The sequence below is a fragment of the Sus scrofa genome, chromosome 10 (assembly GCF_054392235.1).
Source record: "Sus scrofa isolate SSC_HxYL_T2T_F1_AM1 chromosome 10, Sscrofa_HxYL_maternal_Yorkshire_Landrace_v2.0, whole genome shotgun sequence".
NCBI classification, from domain to species: domain Eukaryota; kingdom Metazoa; phylum Chordata; class Mammalia; order Artiodactyla; family Suidae; genus Sus; species Sus scrofa.
Genome location: NC_139392.1, coordinates 26,335,769 through 26,348,308, shown reverse-complemented (window position 1 = coordinate 26,348,308; position 12,540 = coordinate 26,335,769). Strand labels below are relative to the sequence as shown.

At 56.4% G+C, this 12,540-nt stretch overlaps 1 protein-coding gene across 1 annotated transcript in view; it reads right to left on the bottom strand.

The window, feature by feature from the left end:
* Positions 1-1,666, bottom strand: part of IGFN1 (immunoglobulin like and fibronectin type III domain containing 1) — a 32,422-nt gene extending 30,756 nt beyond the window's left edge. Inside the window, exon 1 of the mRNA XM_084980749.1 lies at positions 1,577-1,666. The gene's annotated coding sequence lies outside the window, so the exon portion shown is untranslated. The remainder of the gene's footprint in view (positions 1-1,576) is intronic.
* Positions 1,667-12,540: the final 10,874 nt, after the last annotated feature.

The following is a 12,540-nucleotide window of genomic DNA, read 5'->3' as shown; positions in this document are numbered from 1 at the left end:
CATCCGGATCACCAGGTCTTCGGGCAGGAATCCCTGTTCGGCTCTTAAGATCGTCCAGCCCAGACCAGTGGGATCCCCATAAATCCATCCGCCCCTCCGAAGCCAGTGAATTATCACGTCAGGTGAACAAGCGAGCTTTTCTAGCCCCTTCCACCACCTCCGTGGTCTCCCCGACTCTTTCGCCATGGCTCCCATCCATCAGGGCCCAGGGCGTGGGCCACCAGGAGAGGGCGGGGCTTGGCTCGGGGCTGGGATGAGAGCCTCCAGGAGAGCCTTGAGTTGAGTGGGGAGGGGATGTCTGAAAGAATTCGCGGGCAGCCCCACCCCCTGTGCGGTTGGCCGGTGGCCAGGGGTTCCATTTTGAAGACTCCCAAAGAGCCCTCGATATAGACTCACATGACAGGGCACATTCCTACCTCCAACTGACGCTCGTCCATTTCACAACTGCCCACCTACTGGCACTCTGGCCCCAAGGCGTCCCCTCTACCGCCCGGCCCCTGCCCCCCCAGTGCGCTGGAATGCCACGGCTGCGCCAGCCGCGCGTTCTAGGGCGGTCACAGGCCACAGCCATGGCTCAGCGAGGGGTGCGGGGGAACTCAGCTGCCCTCGGTGCGGGAGGGGCTGCATCCCACCCACACCGGGGACAGCCTGCCCACCACCTCCGCCCCGGAGCAGTCAGCACAGAGGCCCGAGTCAGCATTTTCACCTTCGTGGCTCCATCACCACCACATGGGTTCTCGGTTACTTACTCCGTGGCTGTTTGTCACACGCCAAGAAGCCTAATCCTCCACCCGCCTCTCCCTCCAGCCTCCTGTGTCCAGGCCGGAGCTGAGAAGGGGGAGAGGCAGAGCCCCCACAGGGACGGCGGAGGCCAGTGTCAAGCCACTGCAACCTCCTGAGAGCCATTCCTTCAGGAATAAGCCAGATTTGGCACAAGATCAAAGATAGCAGGTGAGACCAGCACGGAGGCTCAAGGGTTTGGTTGGAGACTAGAGGGTCCGTGCTCCCCATGGTGGGGTCCTGGAGCCCTCTGCGTTCCCCCACTTTGGAGAAGAGTCCTGATTCTTCCCTGCCCACGCAGCAGCTGGAGTCCCCACTGCAGCCAGCGGGCCCAGCAGGGGATGCCTGGTTTCCCCCAGGCCCGGCAGCCTCCGCCCCCTCCCCACCTGCTCTTGGATCCAGCAGATCCAGCTTCTCAACCGATCGGAGTCAAGGCGGGAAGGGACACAGTGGTGACCATGTGTCATCAAGATGTAGTAAGTCTCAGACCTGAGGTCCTTTTTTTGGACAGCTGGGCAGATTTGTAAGCTGGTTGTCATTTGCAGCCAAGCGGTGCCAGGAGAAGCAGAGCCGGGACAGAACCACCCAGAGAGACTCACTGCAGAGCTCTCCTCCGAGGGTCCTGGAGGACATGTACCTGCCCCTACCCCCACCCCAGCCCCCAGGCGCCATCCGCTGGCCAGAGAGTGTCCGGGGCTTATTCCTATCCACCGCCTGCCCCTTCCTGAGCAGAGAAGTTAGACAGTCTTCTGGCCTCTCCATCCTGTGGGTAGCCAGCTGTGCAGGGACTGCTTACCTAGGCACACAGTGGCCTCCAGCTTCCCTGCTGCTCCCTCCTCCCCGGGTCCAGCTGCTGCGCGCTGCCCGCGGCTCTGAATGGACTGCTGGTGGACAGGCGGAGCTGGGAGCAGATGTAGGTCACGGCAGAGTCTCGGCTCCCTCTGCCCCTCCCACTCAGCCCGCCTCCCTCCTCCTCCTCCAGCCCGGGCTTGGCAGGGCAGGGCCCCCCGGGGTTCACGCCCTTGCCTCCCAGAGGGCAGAGATGGAAGGGTCCTGTGACATCAGCTCATCCGACTCCTCGCTGAGGCTTCAGCACTTAACCACACAGGCTTGCTCAAGTCTGCTCCATGCCACCTCGTTCAGATGACCGCTCTTGGGGCGGGGTGGAGGGGTTGCTCATGACCCAAAGTCTTAATTTTTCAGCTAAGCTGAGCCCTCGGGACCCAGACACCATAAGGCACGCAGACACATAAAGCTCCCCCCCCAACTTGAGACTCACAATCCAAAGTGGCACCAAACAAGCCCGAACTTGGGGAGCTAGTGAAAGCTCCAGCAGATCCTAAAGGACAGATCCCAGCATGAGCCTAAAGGCTCTGCCACAGGGAAGTGTGGGCAGGGCAGGGCCCCAGGAGTCCTGCAGCCAGGAGGCCTCCCAGGAGGAGGTGAGCTTTCTTGGGATGGAAGGGGTGGCCCCGCCAGCCGAGCTGGGGCTGAAGGGCACAGCGGAGATGGCTGGGTTTTTGAGGATAGAAGTGGGGAATGGAGGAGTTCCCTGGTGGCCTAGTGGTTAAGGACCTGGCCTTGTCACTGTTGTGGCTCATGTCACTGCTATGGTGAGGGTTCAATCCCTGGTCCCAGGACTTCTGCATGACAAAAAAAAAAAAAAAAAAAAAGAAAAGAAAAGAAAGAAAGAAAGAAAAAGAAAAAAGGTGGGAATTGGGGTAGGATAGCTGGTGACAGGTTTCCCTAAGGAGAGTGGAGGGCAGGCAGGCCTGGAGGAGGTGAGGTGACAAGGCCTCTTGGTCTGCTTTGGGACGTTGATGGGCTCTCTCCTTGAGGACAGAGAACTGGTTTGCTGCCACCGAAAAGCGAGGCTTGATTAAGGGTTTGGGCAAAATTGAAGGAAAGGGGCCAGTATTTCCGGGAGGCACTGAGTATTTACAACGTTAGCACACGGCCAGCCCACGGAGTGACCTCTGCGTGTGAGCCAGGAGGCCAGGCGCCCAGCCTCTTAGACTGAGGTGTGTGTGTGTGTGTGTGTGTGTACACGTGCCCATTAGCATGCAGTCAGTCCACGGAGTGACCTCTATGTGTGATCCAGGAGGGCAGGTGCCTGGCCTCTTACACCGAGGTGTGTGTGTGTGTGTGTGTGTGTGTTTGTGTACACGTGCCCATTAGCATGCGGTCAGTCCACAGAGTGACTTCTGCTTGCGATCCAGGAGGGCAGGTGCCTGGCCTCTTACACCCAGGGCTCTGTTCGCGCGCGCACGCGCACGTGTGTGTGTGTGTGTGTGTGTGTGTGTACATGTGCCCAGTGCCCATTAGCACATGGCCAGTCCACGGAGTGACCTCTGTGTGTGATCCAGAGGGCAGGTGCCTGGTCTCTTACACCGAGGGGTATGTGTGTGTGTGTGTACACACACCCACAGGCATATCTGTGTGTTCCCTGACTCCGAGTGTCAGAAGAGAGTTCCATTTTCTCAGCACATACGTGTCGGACGCCTCCTCTGCGGGGCCCAGTGTCTAGCGCTCTTTTGGGTTCTGGGAACATGCGGGAGACGGGGCGCTGCCCCTGTGGAGCTGACAGTCTAGGGCGAAAATGCCAAATAGCCAGGGACTACCTGTCTGCCCTGGGGACCCACCGGGAGCCGGGAGAGCGGGAGGAGAGCCTTGCCAGGTGAGTTTGCACAGGTACGCTTTGGAAGCTGTTGGAGAGTCTTCATCTGTATCCTGAGCTGGTGGGTGATGGGATCCCTTTTGCATTTTGCAAACCCAGCTCTGCAGAGGGCAGAGAAGGGATCGAAGGAGGGTGGAAGCGAGAGGCAGGAGTGCGGACAGGAGGGTGGTCCCATAACCCCATGGTGTCCTTTCTCATGGGGGGACCTGGGCCACAATGCCACGTTGTCCCAGGGGGCTGGGAGGAGGCTGTGAGCATGGCCCAGCGCAGAACCCCCAGTGCTGCAGGTGCTTCTGTTGGCTCCCAAGGAGCTGGCAGACCACCCCCTCCCCGACCTGCCCTGCCAAGCCTGGGGAGGCCGGACCTCACTGGACATGCCTCGAGTCCTGCACTGCCTGTCCTGGGAGCCTCTCACTGAACAGAGGTAGAAACACCAGCCCTCTGATGCGGGAGATCATGGGCTTTCACTCGCCCTCTCCCCTCTGTCCCTTACCCTTCATCCTCTAGCAAAGGAACGGCCGGTAACGGGCAGCCAAGGGAGTTCCCGTCGTGGCTCAGCGGAAAAGAATCTGACTAGCATCCATGAGGATGCAGGTTCGATCCCTGGCCTTGCTCAGTGGGTTAAGGATCCAGTGTTGCCATAAGCTGGGGTGTAGGTCGCAGATGCAGCTCAGTTCCTGCGTAGCTGTGGCTGTGGTGTAGGCCAGCAGCTGGAGCTCCGATTGGATCCCTAGCCTGGGAACTTCCATATGCCACAAGTGTGTCCCTAAAAACCAAAAAAAAAAAAAAAAAGGCAGCCAAGCCTCTTCACCGTCCGTATGAAGGTGAGAATCTTCCACTGCATGAAATGATCTGGGCCAGACACTGACGCTGCCCTCTGTGATTGCCAGAAGGTAAGAAAACATGCAAACGAGGTACCTAGGGTCCCTAGCCCCTGGCCCAGCCCCTTCTAGGAATTTCCTGGCTGCCTCTCAAGCCAGTGATAAGTGTTCTGATTGTTCCCCAGTGGCCTTCTCAGGGCCCAGTTGGCCAGTGGGGAAATCTTCACACACACACACACACACACACACACACACACACACCCCACATCCCTGCCCTCCTTGATCAGGGGAATCTCCATGGCAAAGGGCTCTGGGCAGGGGACCTGCATGGAATGTTCCCTGTGACTTCAGGTAGAAAAATGATCACCATGTACGAACACCCTCCCGCCCCCACCAGAGGGACATGCATTACACAGCAGGTGCCGCATGGGGACCGTCTTGCTCCTGTGGCTTGGGTTGAGTGGTGTGATCTGAGGCTCAGGCCAGCTTGAACCTGCTAGAGTCCTATGACCTGCTGAGTGGGTTCCTGGGGCCAGGCCCCCCTGCACTTGGGTTATTTCACAGGAGTCAGTGGAGAAAGGGAACTTGCTCGCGGGCTGCCATTGCCTCTGTGTTGGCATAAAGAGGCTTTTCTCCAGGGAGGCAATCGTGGAGGCTGTGACAATGCTTTCTTTACTTCTGCAGAGCTGCGGAGGGTAAGCTGGAAGGCCACGGCTCTGATTAAGACACACACACAAGACACACGCACACAGGTGCAGTGTCACCAACAGAGGGGATTGGGGCCCATGCCTGGGCCCGGGGTTGAACACGGGATGCCACTCCCCTGACCCCATCCTCAGCCCAAAGGTAGAAGCAGTAGCTGAGAGCCTGCAAGGGTGCAAACACCCTGCCCCATCCCAGCCAGCCTCGCTGCTGCTCTCAGGACCCATCCATGCCCCTCACACACACATGCGTGCGCACGCGCGCACACACACACACACACACACACGCGCGCGCGCATATGTGCGAGACACAGCTGCTCACTGCAGCTCCCACTTCCAGCCCGGCCTCCGGTCAGCCCCAGTTCACATCTTTCTCACCCCCTGCGTGTAATGAATCCCCCGTGGCCTTGGGGACCCGAGGCCAATTTCATGCTTGGAAAGCTGACTCTTGGCATCGGAGAAACTCCAGTCAGAGCCCAAACGTCCTGAGTGAAAGCGCCCAGCCCGGCAGGCCCAGCGACCTGAGGCGGCAGGGCGGGAGCAGGTGGGAAGGGCCCTGCCCCAGTTTGCAGGAGGGGCCGGACCTCAGCGGGCAGGTGGGGCTTCCCAGGGGTCAGGGCTGGACAGAGCCTCTGAGCGCATCCAGCAGCAACAACACGACAACCACCACGCTCAGACCTTTCAGAGCCTTTAGCACAGCAACCCCAAGTGTGCATCTTTTTCTTTAAGTGAAACAGCCAACACACGGCAGCCTGCTAGTGAGAGTGCGCCACATGGTAATGTGGCATTTGGCCCCTTAGGTAACAACCCCCAGGATAAGCATCCCCAGCAAAGGCGTCCCCACTCTCTTGACCACGCCCCTGGTGCTGTATCCTTCATCCCCCAGGCTGGTGTATTTTGTAGCGGGAGATGGGTCCCTTTTAATCCCCTTGGCCTCTTTCCCCCCTCCCTCGGGGACTGCTCTGTTCTCTGTGTCTCTGATGGATCTAACCCAGATCCCTCCTGTTCCGAGATGGGTGTTGGGGCCTGGGGAGGAGCACAGCCTGCCCTCCAGCGCTGGGCATCACACCTGCTGAGCTGCTCTGCAGATGCGTCCCCCAGGTGCGTTCCTGCAGGAGGAGGGCTGGAAACCCATCCTGCTGACAGTCCGAAAGCCCACCTACTTCAAGAGCCTGCGTGACACAGAGCCAGCATCTCGTCCACCCTCACATGGTCCCAGGAGATCACAGCCCTCGCAGTCCCCGGCTGCTTTGTGACACTGACCTCCTGGGGTGCTTCATTTGCCCACATGACAAACGGAGACAGAAGTGTCACGTCCGCTTACAGAGAAGGATGCTGGAGCTGAGAGCAGCTACACAGAGCGGCGGGGGTGAGGGTGGGGGGGAGTCCTGCGGTACACGGCCCGTAAGTGATGCAGGACAGTGTGAAACCGGCCATCTGCTTCCATGCCGCTCGGCCTCCTGGCCCTGATGTTCTGAATTTTAAAAACTAGATCTAGGAGTTCCCGTCATGGCTCAGTGGCTAACAAATCCGACTAGGAACCATGAGGTTGCTGGTTCGATCCCTGGCCTCGCTAAGTGGGTTAAGGATCCGGCGTTGCCTTAGCTGTGGTGTAGGTTGCAGACATGGCTCGGGTCCTGCATTGCTGTGGCTGTGGTGTAGGCCAGCGGCTACAGCTCCAATTAGACCCTTAGCCTGGGAACCTCCATATGCCGCGGGAAGTGGCCCCTGGAAAAGGCAAAAAGACAAAAAGACAAACAAACAAACAAACAAACAAACAAAAAACCTAAAAAACTAGATCTAACATTTTTCACCCCTCATAGTTGTACTTTTCTCATGAAACGTATCCTCAAAGGCCCTATCAGGGCCTGTCGGAAGTTAAGAAGGGCCCAATCATTTGTAATTTTTTTTTTTTTTTTTTTTTTGTCTTTTTGCCATTCCTTGGGCCGCTCCCGCGGCATATGGAGGTTCCCAGGCTAGGGGTCTAATTGGAGCCTACGCCACCAGCCTACGCCAGAGCCACAGCAACACGGGATCCGAGCTGCATCTGCAACCTATCTACACCACAGCTCACGGCAACGCCAAATCGTTAACCCACTGAGCAAGGGCAGGGATGGAACCCGCAACCTCATGGTTCCTAGTCGGATTCGTTAACCACTGCGCCACGACAGGAACTCCCATTTGTAATTTTTAAGCTTCTGGTATTTTTTTCCTCTGGCCATACTCATGGGCGTTCCCCGGCCAGGGATCGAACCCCAGCCGCTGCAGAGACAATGCTGCATGCTTAACTCACTACACCACAGTGGGAACTCCCTTCTGGTTTTGGGGTTTTGTTTTGTTTTGTTTTGTTTTGCTTTTTTTTGCTTTTTAGGGCCGCTCCCATGGCATATGGAGGTCCCCAGGCCAGAGGTCCAATTGGAGCTATAGCCATCGATTTACACCACAGCCACAGCAACACAGGATCCGAGCCACATCTGCGACCTACACCACAGCTCACAGCAATGCAGGATCCATAACCCACTGAGCGAGGCCAGGGATCGAACCCGCCATCTCATGGTTCCTAGTCAGATTCGTTTCCGCTGTGCCACAACAGGAACTCCCCTTCTGATATTTTTGAAAAGAAAGGAATGATAATGGAGTTCCCTGGTGGCTCAGTGAGTTAAGGATTTGGCATTGTCACTGCTGTGGCTCAGGTCACTGGTGTGGTACATGTTGGATCCCTGGCCCAGGAGCTTCCACATTCCAAAAGCACAGCAAAAGGAAGGAGGGAAGGAAGGAGAAACAGGGGCTAAAATACGAGTGTTATATTTAAAATGTTCACATTTCGCCACTTAAACACGTTTAACCCATGCAGGCACAAAATGCAGGCACAGTAATTTTGCTGCCCACAAATTACAGCAGGATCTATAACCGCTAATCCTTGGTACCCTGCCCACGTGTAGCATGAATGAACATTGCTTGTGCTTAAAAGTATAAAATGAGTGTCCTTTCCTTCATTACCGTGGCCCATGTGCACAGTTCATTGGAGATGATTTAGGCCCCGACAAGGGGCAGCCCCCCCAGAACGTGCCACTGGGATCTGCAGGGGTCCAAGCAGCCTCGGCCTCACCCCAGCCCCAGCCCCAGCCCCCACCATCACTCAGCACAGCGCCCAGCTCACGCTGTCCTTGGAAGCCCAGCCGAGGGATGGGCATCTCAGGGGGCGGGGTGGGGGGTGGAGAGCTGTGATGAGGACAGCCGTGGGGCTGTCGCCACCTTGCAGCATTCATGCCTGTGTCCCACCCCCAGGGTGCTGCCACTGCTCCTGGTGGAGTGAGGTCTCGAGTCAGAGGCTTTCTGCCTGCAGGAGGTGGGAGGGGGCCTGCTCCCTCCCCGGAATCCCCCCCACCAATCAGGTCACAGCTCTGAGCAACTCTGCCTGCCATCTGCTCAAGGGGATGAGCTGGGTCCAGAACAAGGTGGGGACCTGGGGGGTCTGGAGGGGACCTGAGACAGATGGGGCGGGGAGCCAGGGTGGCCCCTGGAAGCTGCGAGGGTGCCGGGCTCAGATTCTTGTCCTAGATGCTGGGCCCCAGGAACATCACAGCCCTGCAGTGACCCTGTTTGCCCCAAGTCTAAGCTCCTGGAGGCATCCAGGGCCTTTCTGCCAACCGACACCCTCCTCTGACCTCCTGCTTGTCTGCTGCAACTCAGACTCCCCACCTCCTGGCCCTCCGTTCACCCTGCTCCTGTCTGCAGGAGGACATGCCTCCTTTCTGTGATTCCCACGTGAAGGACAGGCCTTGTTCCCCGCTGATTTGTCAGCCTTCACCCCTCAGGCCACTTGGGGGTGCACGCAGCCTTCCTCCAAGCCCGGGGTTCCCCAGCCCACCCTGACCTGGTACCCAGAGCTGCATGTTCTCCAGAGCCCACAGCTCTCGGGTTGGCAGGTGGTTAAAAGCAATGCTACCCTGTCTCCCAACGTCGTGTTCCCTTTGAGCAAAGGAGGCTCTGCTTCAATGCAGATGAGCAGGTGCCCTCGAGGGAGCATCCGGGCCGAAAAAAGCCTTTGAGCAGCAGCCTGCCACCTGCTGCTCACTCTGGGTGTTTGTAGTGACTTTGGTGCCCTGCCAGGAAGTTGGGTATTTATTTTGGAGTCGTTGAGGAGCCACAGAAGGCTTCCAGGCCCAGAGGTAATACAACTGTATTTTAGGAAGAGCTCTGGGGTGTCCGGTGTTGGCTAAATTGAGTGGGAAGTCAGGGCCTGTCTCCCCCATTAGACTGGCACCCCTTAGGAAGGGCTGCATCTCCCACATCAGCCAGGGGCTGGGGGCTTCCGAGCGTGGGGACTGGGACATCAGCCCCTGTGCCTCTGTGCCTAAGCCCAGACATGTCCCCAGGGAAAGCTTGAGGCTGTGGACTGATGGACTTGAGGCCCAGAGTGGGTATGGATTGCTCAGGCTCCCACGCCCATGGGCCACTGGGACCAGGACCCTGGGGGTGAGACTGGTTGACGCCACCTCCTGCCCTGGGGTCTAACGGCAGTGGCTCCTTCCCCAGGATCAGCTGTCCTCTGTCTGGCACCAGGCTCCCAGATTCCCAGCAGCCTGGCCACATGCAGGCTGAAACTCCATCCCTGATGGTGTCTTGGCCTGGAGGCACCGAGCCAAGCCCCAGGACCCAGCGGGGAGTGTGGCTGTGCCAGCTGGGCACTCAGGTCCCTGGGAGGCTCAGCTGTGGAGGAAGGTGGCTGTGAATCCCCTGCTAGAGACCCAAGAACAGGACTCTCCTGTGTCTCCTCTTCTGATGGGGACCTAGCCCCCACCTTCTCTACATGGTGACAGAGGCACCGCCCTATCCTCAGACGGCGCCGGTCCAGCTGGGGGGCTTAAATGGTGCCTGTCACTGCTGTGCTTGGCACAGATGGCCAGCCCTCACTGACAAACAGGGATGGAAACTAGCAGGTCCTGAGATCCATGGTGGGCAGCTGAACTGGGCTCCAGGTACCACAATGCCACTCGGTTGTCACATTTACTCTCACCGTTTCCACTACGATGGTGGGGAGCTGGTCCCTCCCATGGCCGTGGGCACCTTGGGATCTCCTCGTCACCTTCTCTGACTTTCCAAACCCACTATGTCTATCCACCCCTGCATTTGCTTCTTGGCGCTCTCCCCAGCTTGAAATGCAACCCCCATGAGTGATCCCATCTTGTTTACTGAGCGGAGCACAAGCTTGGCAGTCATTGGCTGAAGGAATCACCACCTCCCTGGAGCTCCCTGGTGGTTCAATGTGTTGAAGATCTGGAGTTGTCACTGCTGTGGCTCAGGTCACTGCTGTGGTGCAGGTTGAATCCCTGGCCTGGGAATTCTGGTATGCGGCAGGCCCAGTCGAAAGAAGCAAAGAAAGAAAGAAAGGGAAAGAAAGAGAAAGAAAGATAGAAAGAAAGAAAGAAAAGAAAAGAAAAGAAAAGAAAGAAAGAAAGGAAGGAAGAAAGAAAGAAAGAAAGAAAGAAAGAAAGAAAGAAAGAAAGAAAGAAAGAAAGAAAGAAAGAAAGAAAGAAAGAAAGAAAGAGACAGACAGGAAAGAAGGAAGGAAAGACAAAAGAAAGAAAGAAAGAAAGAAAGAAAGAAAGAAAGAGAGAGACAGACAGGAAGGAAGGAAAGACGAAAGAAAGAAAGAAAGACAGACAGACAGACAGGAAGGAAGGAAAGACGAAAGAAAGAAAGAACGAGAGAGAGAGAGAGAAAGGAAAGAAAGACAGACAGACAGGAAGGAAGGAAAGATGAAAGAAAGAAAGAAAGAAAGAAAGAAAGAAAGAAAGAAAGAAAGAAAGAAAGAAAGAAAGAGAAAGAAAGAAGGAAAGAAGGAAAGAAGGAAAGAAGGAAGGAAGGAAGGAAGGAAGGAAGGAAGGAAGGAAGGAAGGAAAGAAGGAAGGAAGGAAAGGAAGGAAGGAAGGAAGGAAGGAAGGAAGGAAGGAAGGGAGGGAGGGAAAAGAAAAATAACCACAACCTGCCTCCCCGGGTATCCACAGACTGTTCCCTGGACCCTAATTGGGGTGAGACCTTTTCCCACCCCCACTATGTGATTTCTGGTGGGCACACTTCGGGACCTTCGGTAATGGTCTGACTGACAGGCAGGGAAGGAGATGCCGTCGGGGTTCTGTGCAAGAAAACAGACCCAAGAACAAAGAGCTTCCCAACGGAGTGGGACCCCCTAGGAACCACACAGCCAATTTGGGAGCGATTGTTAGCACAAAGTGAGGGGCAGGGTGTGGGATTAATAGAGTGGTCCTTCCTGTCCCAACCGTGTCACTCCCAAGCTGTTGCACAGTCACCAGACCTGTCCACCCCCGCCCCCATTCTGGAGGATTGTTTACATGGGAGAACGCGTTCCTGTTGTGGCACAGTGGAAATGAATCCCACTAGTATCCATGAGGAGGCAGGTTTGATCCCTGGCCTTGCTCAGTGTGTTAAGGATCCGGCATTGCCATGAGCTGTGTGTGGTATAGGTCGCAGATGCAGCTCGGATCCTGTGGTGGCTCTGGCTGTGGCGTAGGTTGGCAGCTCTAGCTCCGATTAAACCCCTAGCCTGGGAATTTCTGTATCCCAAGTGTGCGGCCCTAAAAAGAAAAAAATTTAAGAAATCCACAAAGGCAAGAGCAGCAGAAGAACAGGAGGACATTAGACATGGCCACATAAGAATGGGGACCGTGCTGTATGTGGACCATTTGGTGACACACAAGACATTTGTCCCCAGGGGGAAGAGCCAGCCTGGGGTCTTAGTGTCTCAGACCAACGTCACCTCTTTAACCTCCCCCAGATGGTTTCACTGCAATTGGTCCCCATCTGGTTAATTTCTCAATTGCGGCTCCAAATAAATGTTTGGTTTCTTTTCCAAAGATTCAATCCAAGACCATGGTGTGTGTGGGGGGAGGTGTTCACTGCTGTCAGAGTCCAACGGGTGGTGGAGGGGTCAGGTGGACGTGACGACCTTAGCCAGGACAGGAGCCAAGTGCTCCAACCTCATGCCAGATGCCATCTGCGCTCTTACACTTGTGGGCACCTGCAGGCCCACAGCTCTCCTGCCAGGGGGCATTCCTGTCCCCATTCTGCCAAGAAGCTGAGACACTGAGAGGAGAGGGGGGCCCTGACCGACGCAGAGGCAGAGCCGGGAAGGGAGCTGGACAGACACGCCCATTTGTCCCTCCGAACTGGGGCTTCTCCGTTTATAAAACAAGAGTTTCAGGTCTGCCTGCCTGCAAGCCTGTCCAGTTCCCCCTACAGAACTTCCTCCTAGGAAGAAAAGATGGAAGGGAAAGAAAGAGGGGAGGGGCATTCCCATCGTGGCTCAGTTGTTAACACACTTGAACAGGATCCCCGGCAGGTTCGATCCCCGGCCCCGATCAAAGGGTTAAGGATCCGGTGTTGCTGTGAGCTGTGGTGTAGGTAGCAGATGCGACTCAGATTTGACATTGCTATGGTTGTGGTGTAGGCCAGCGTCTACAGCTCCAATTTGACCCCTAGCCTAGGAACCTCCATATGCCGCAGGTGTAGCCCTAAAAAACCAAAAAAAAAAAAAAAA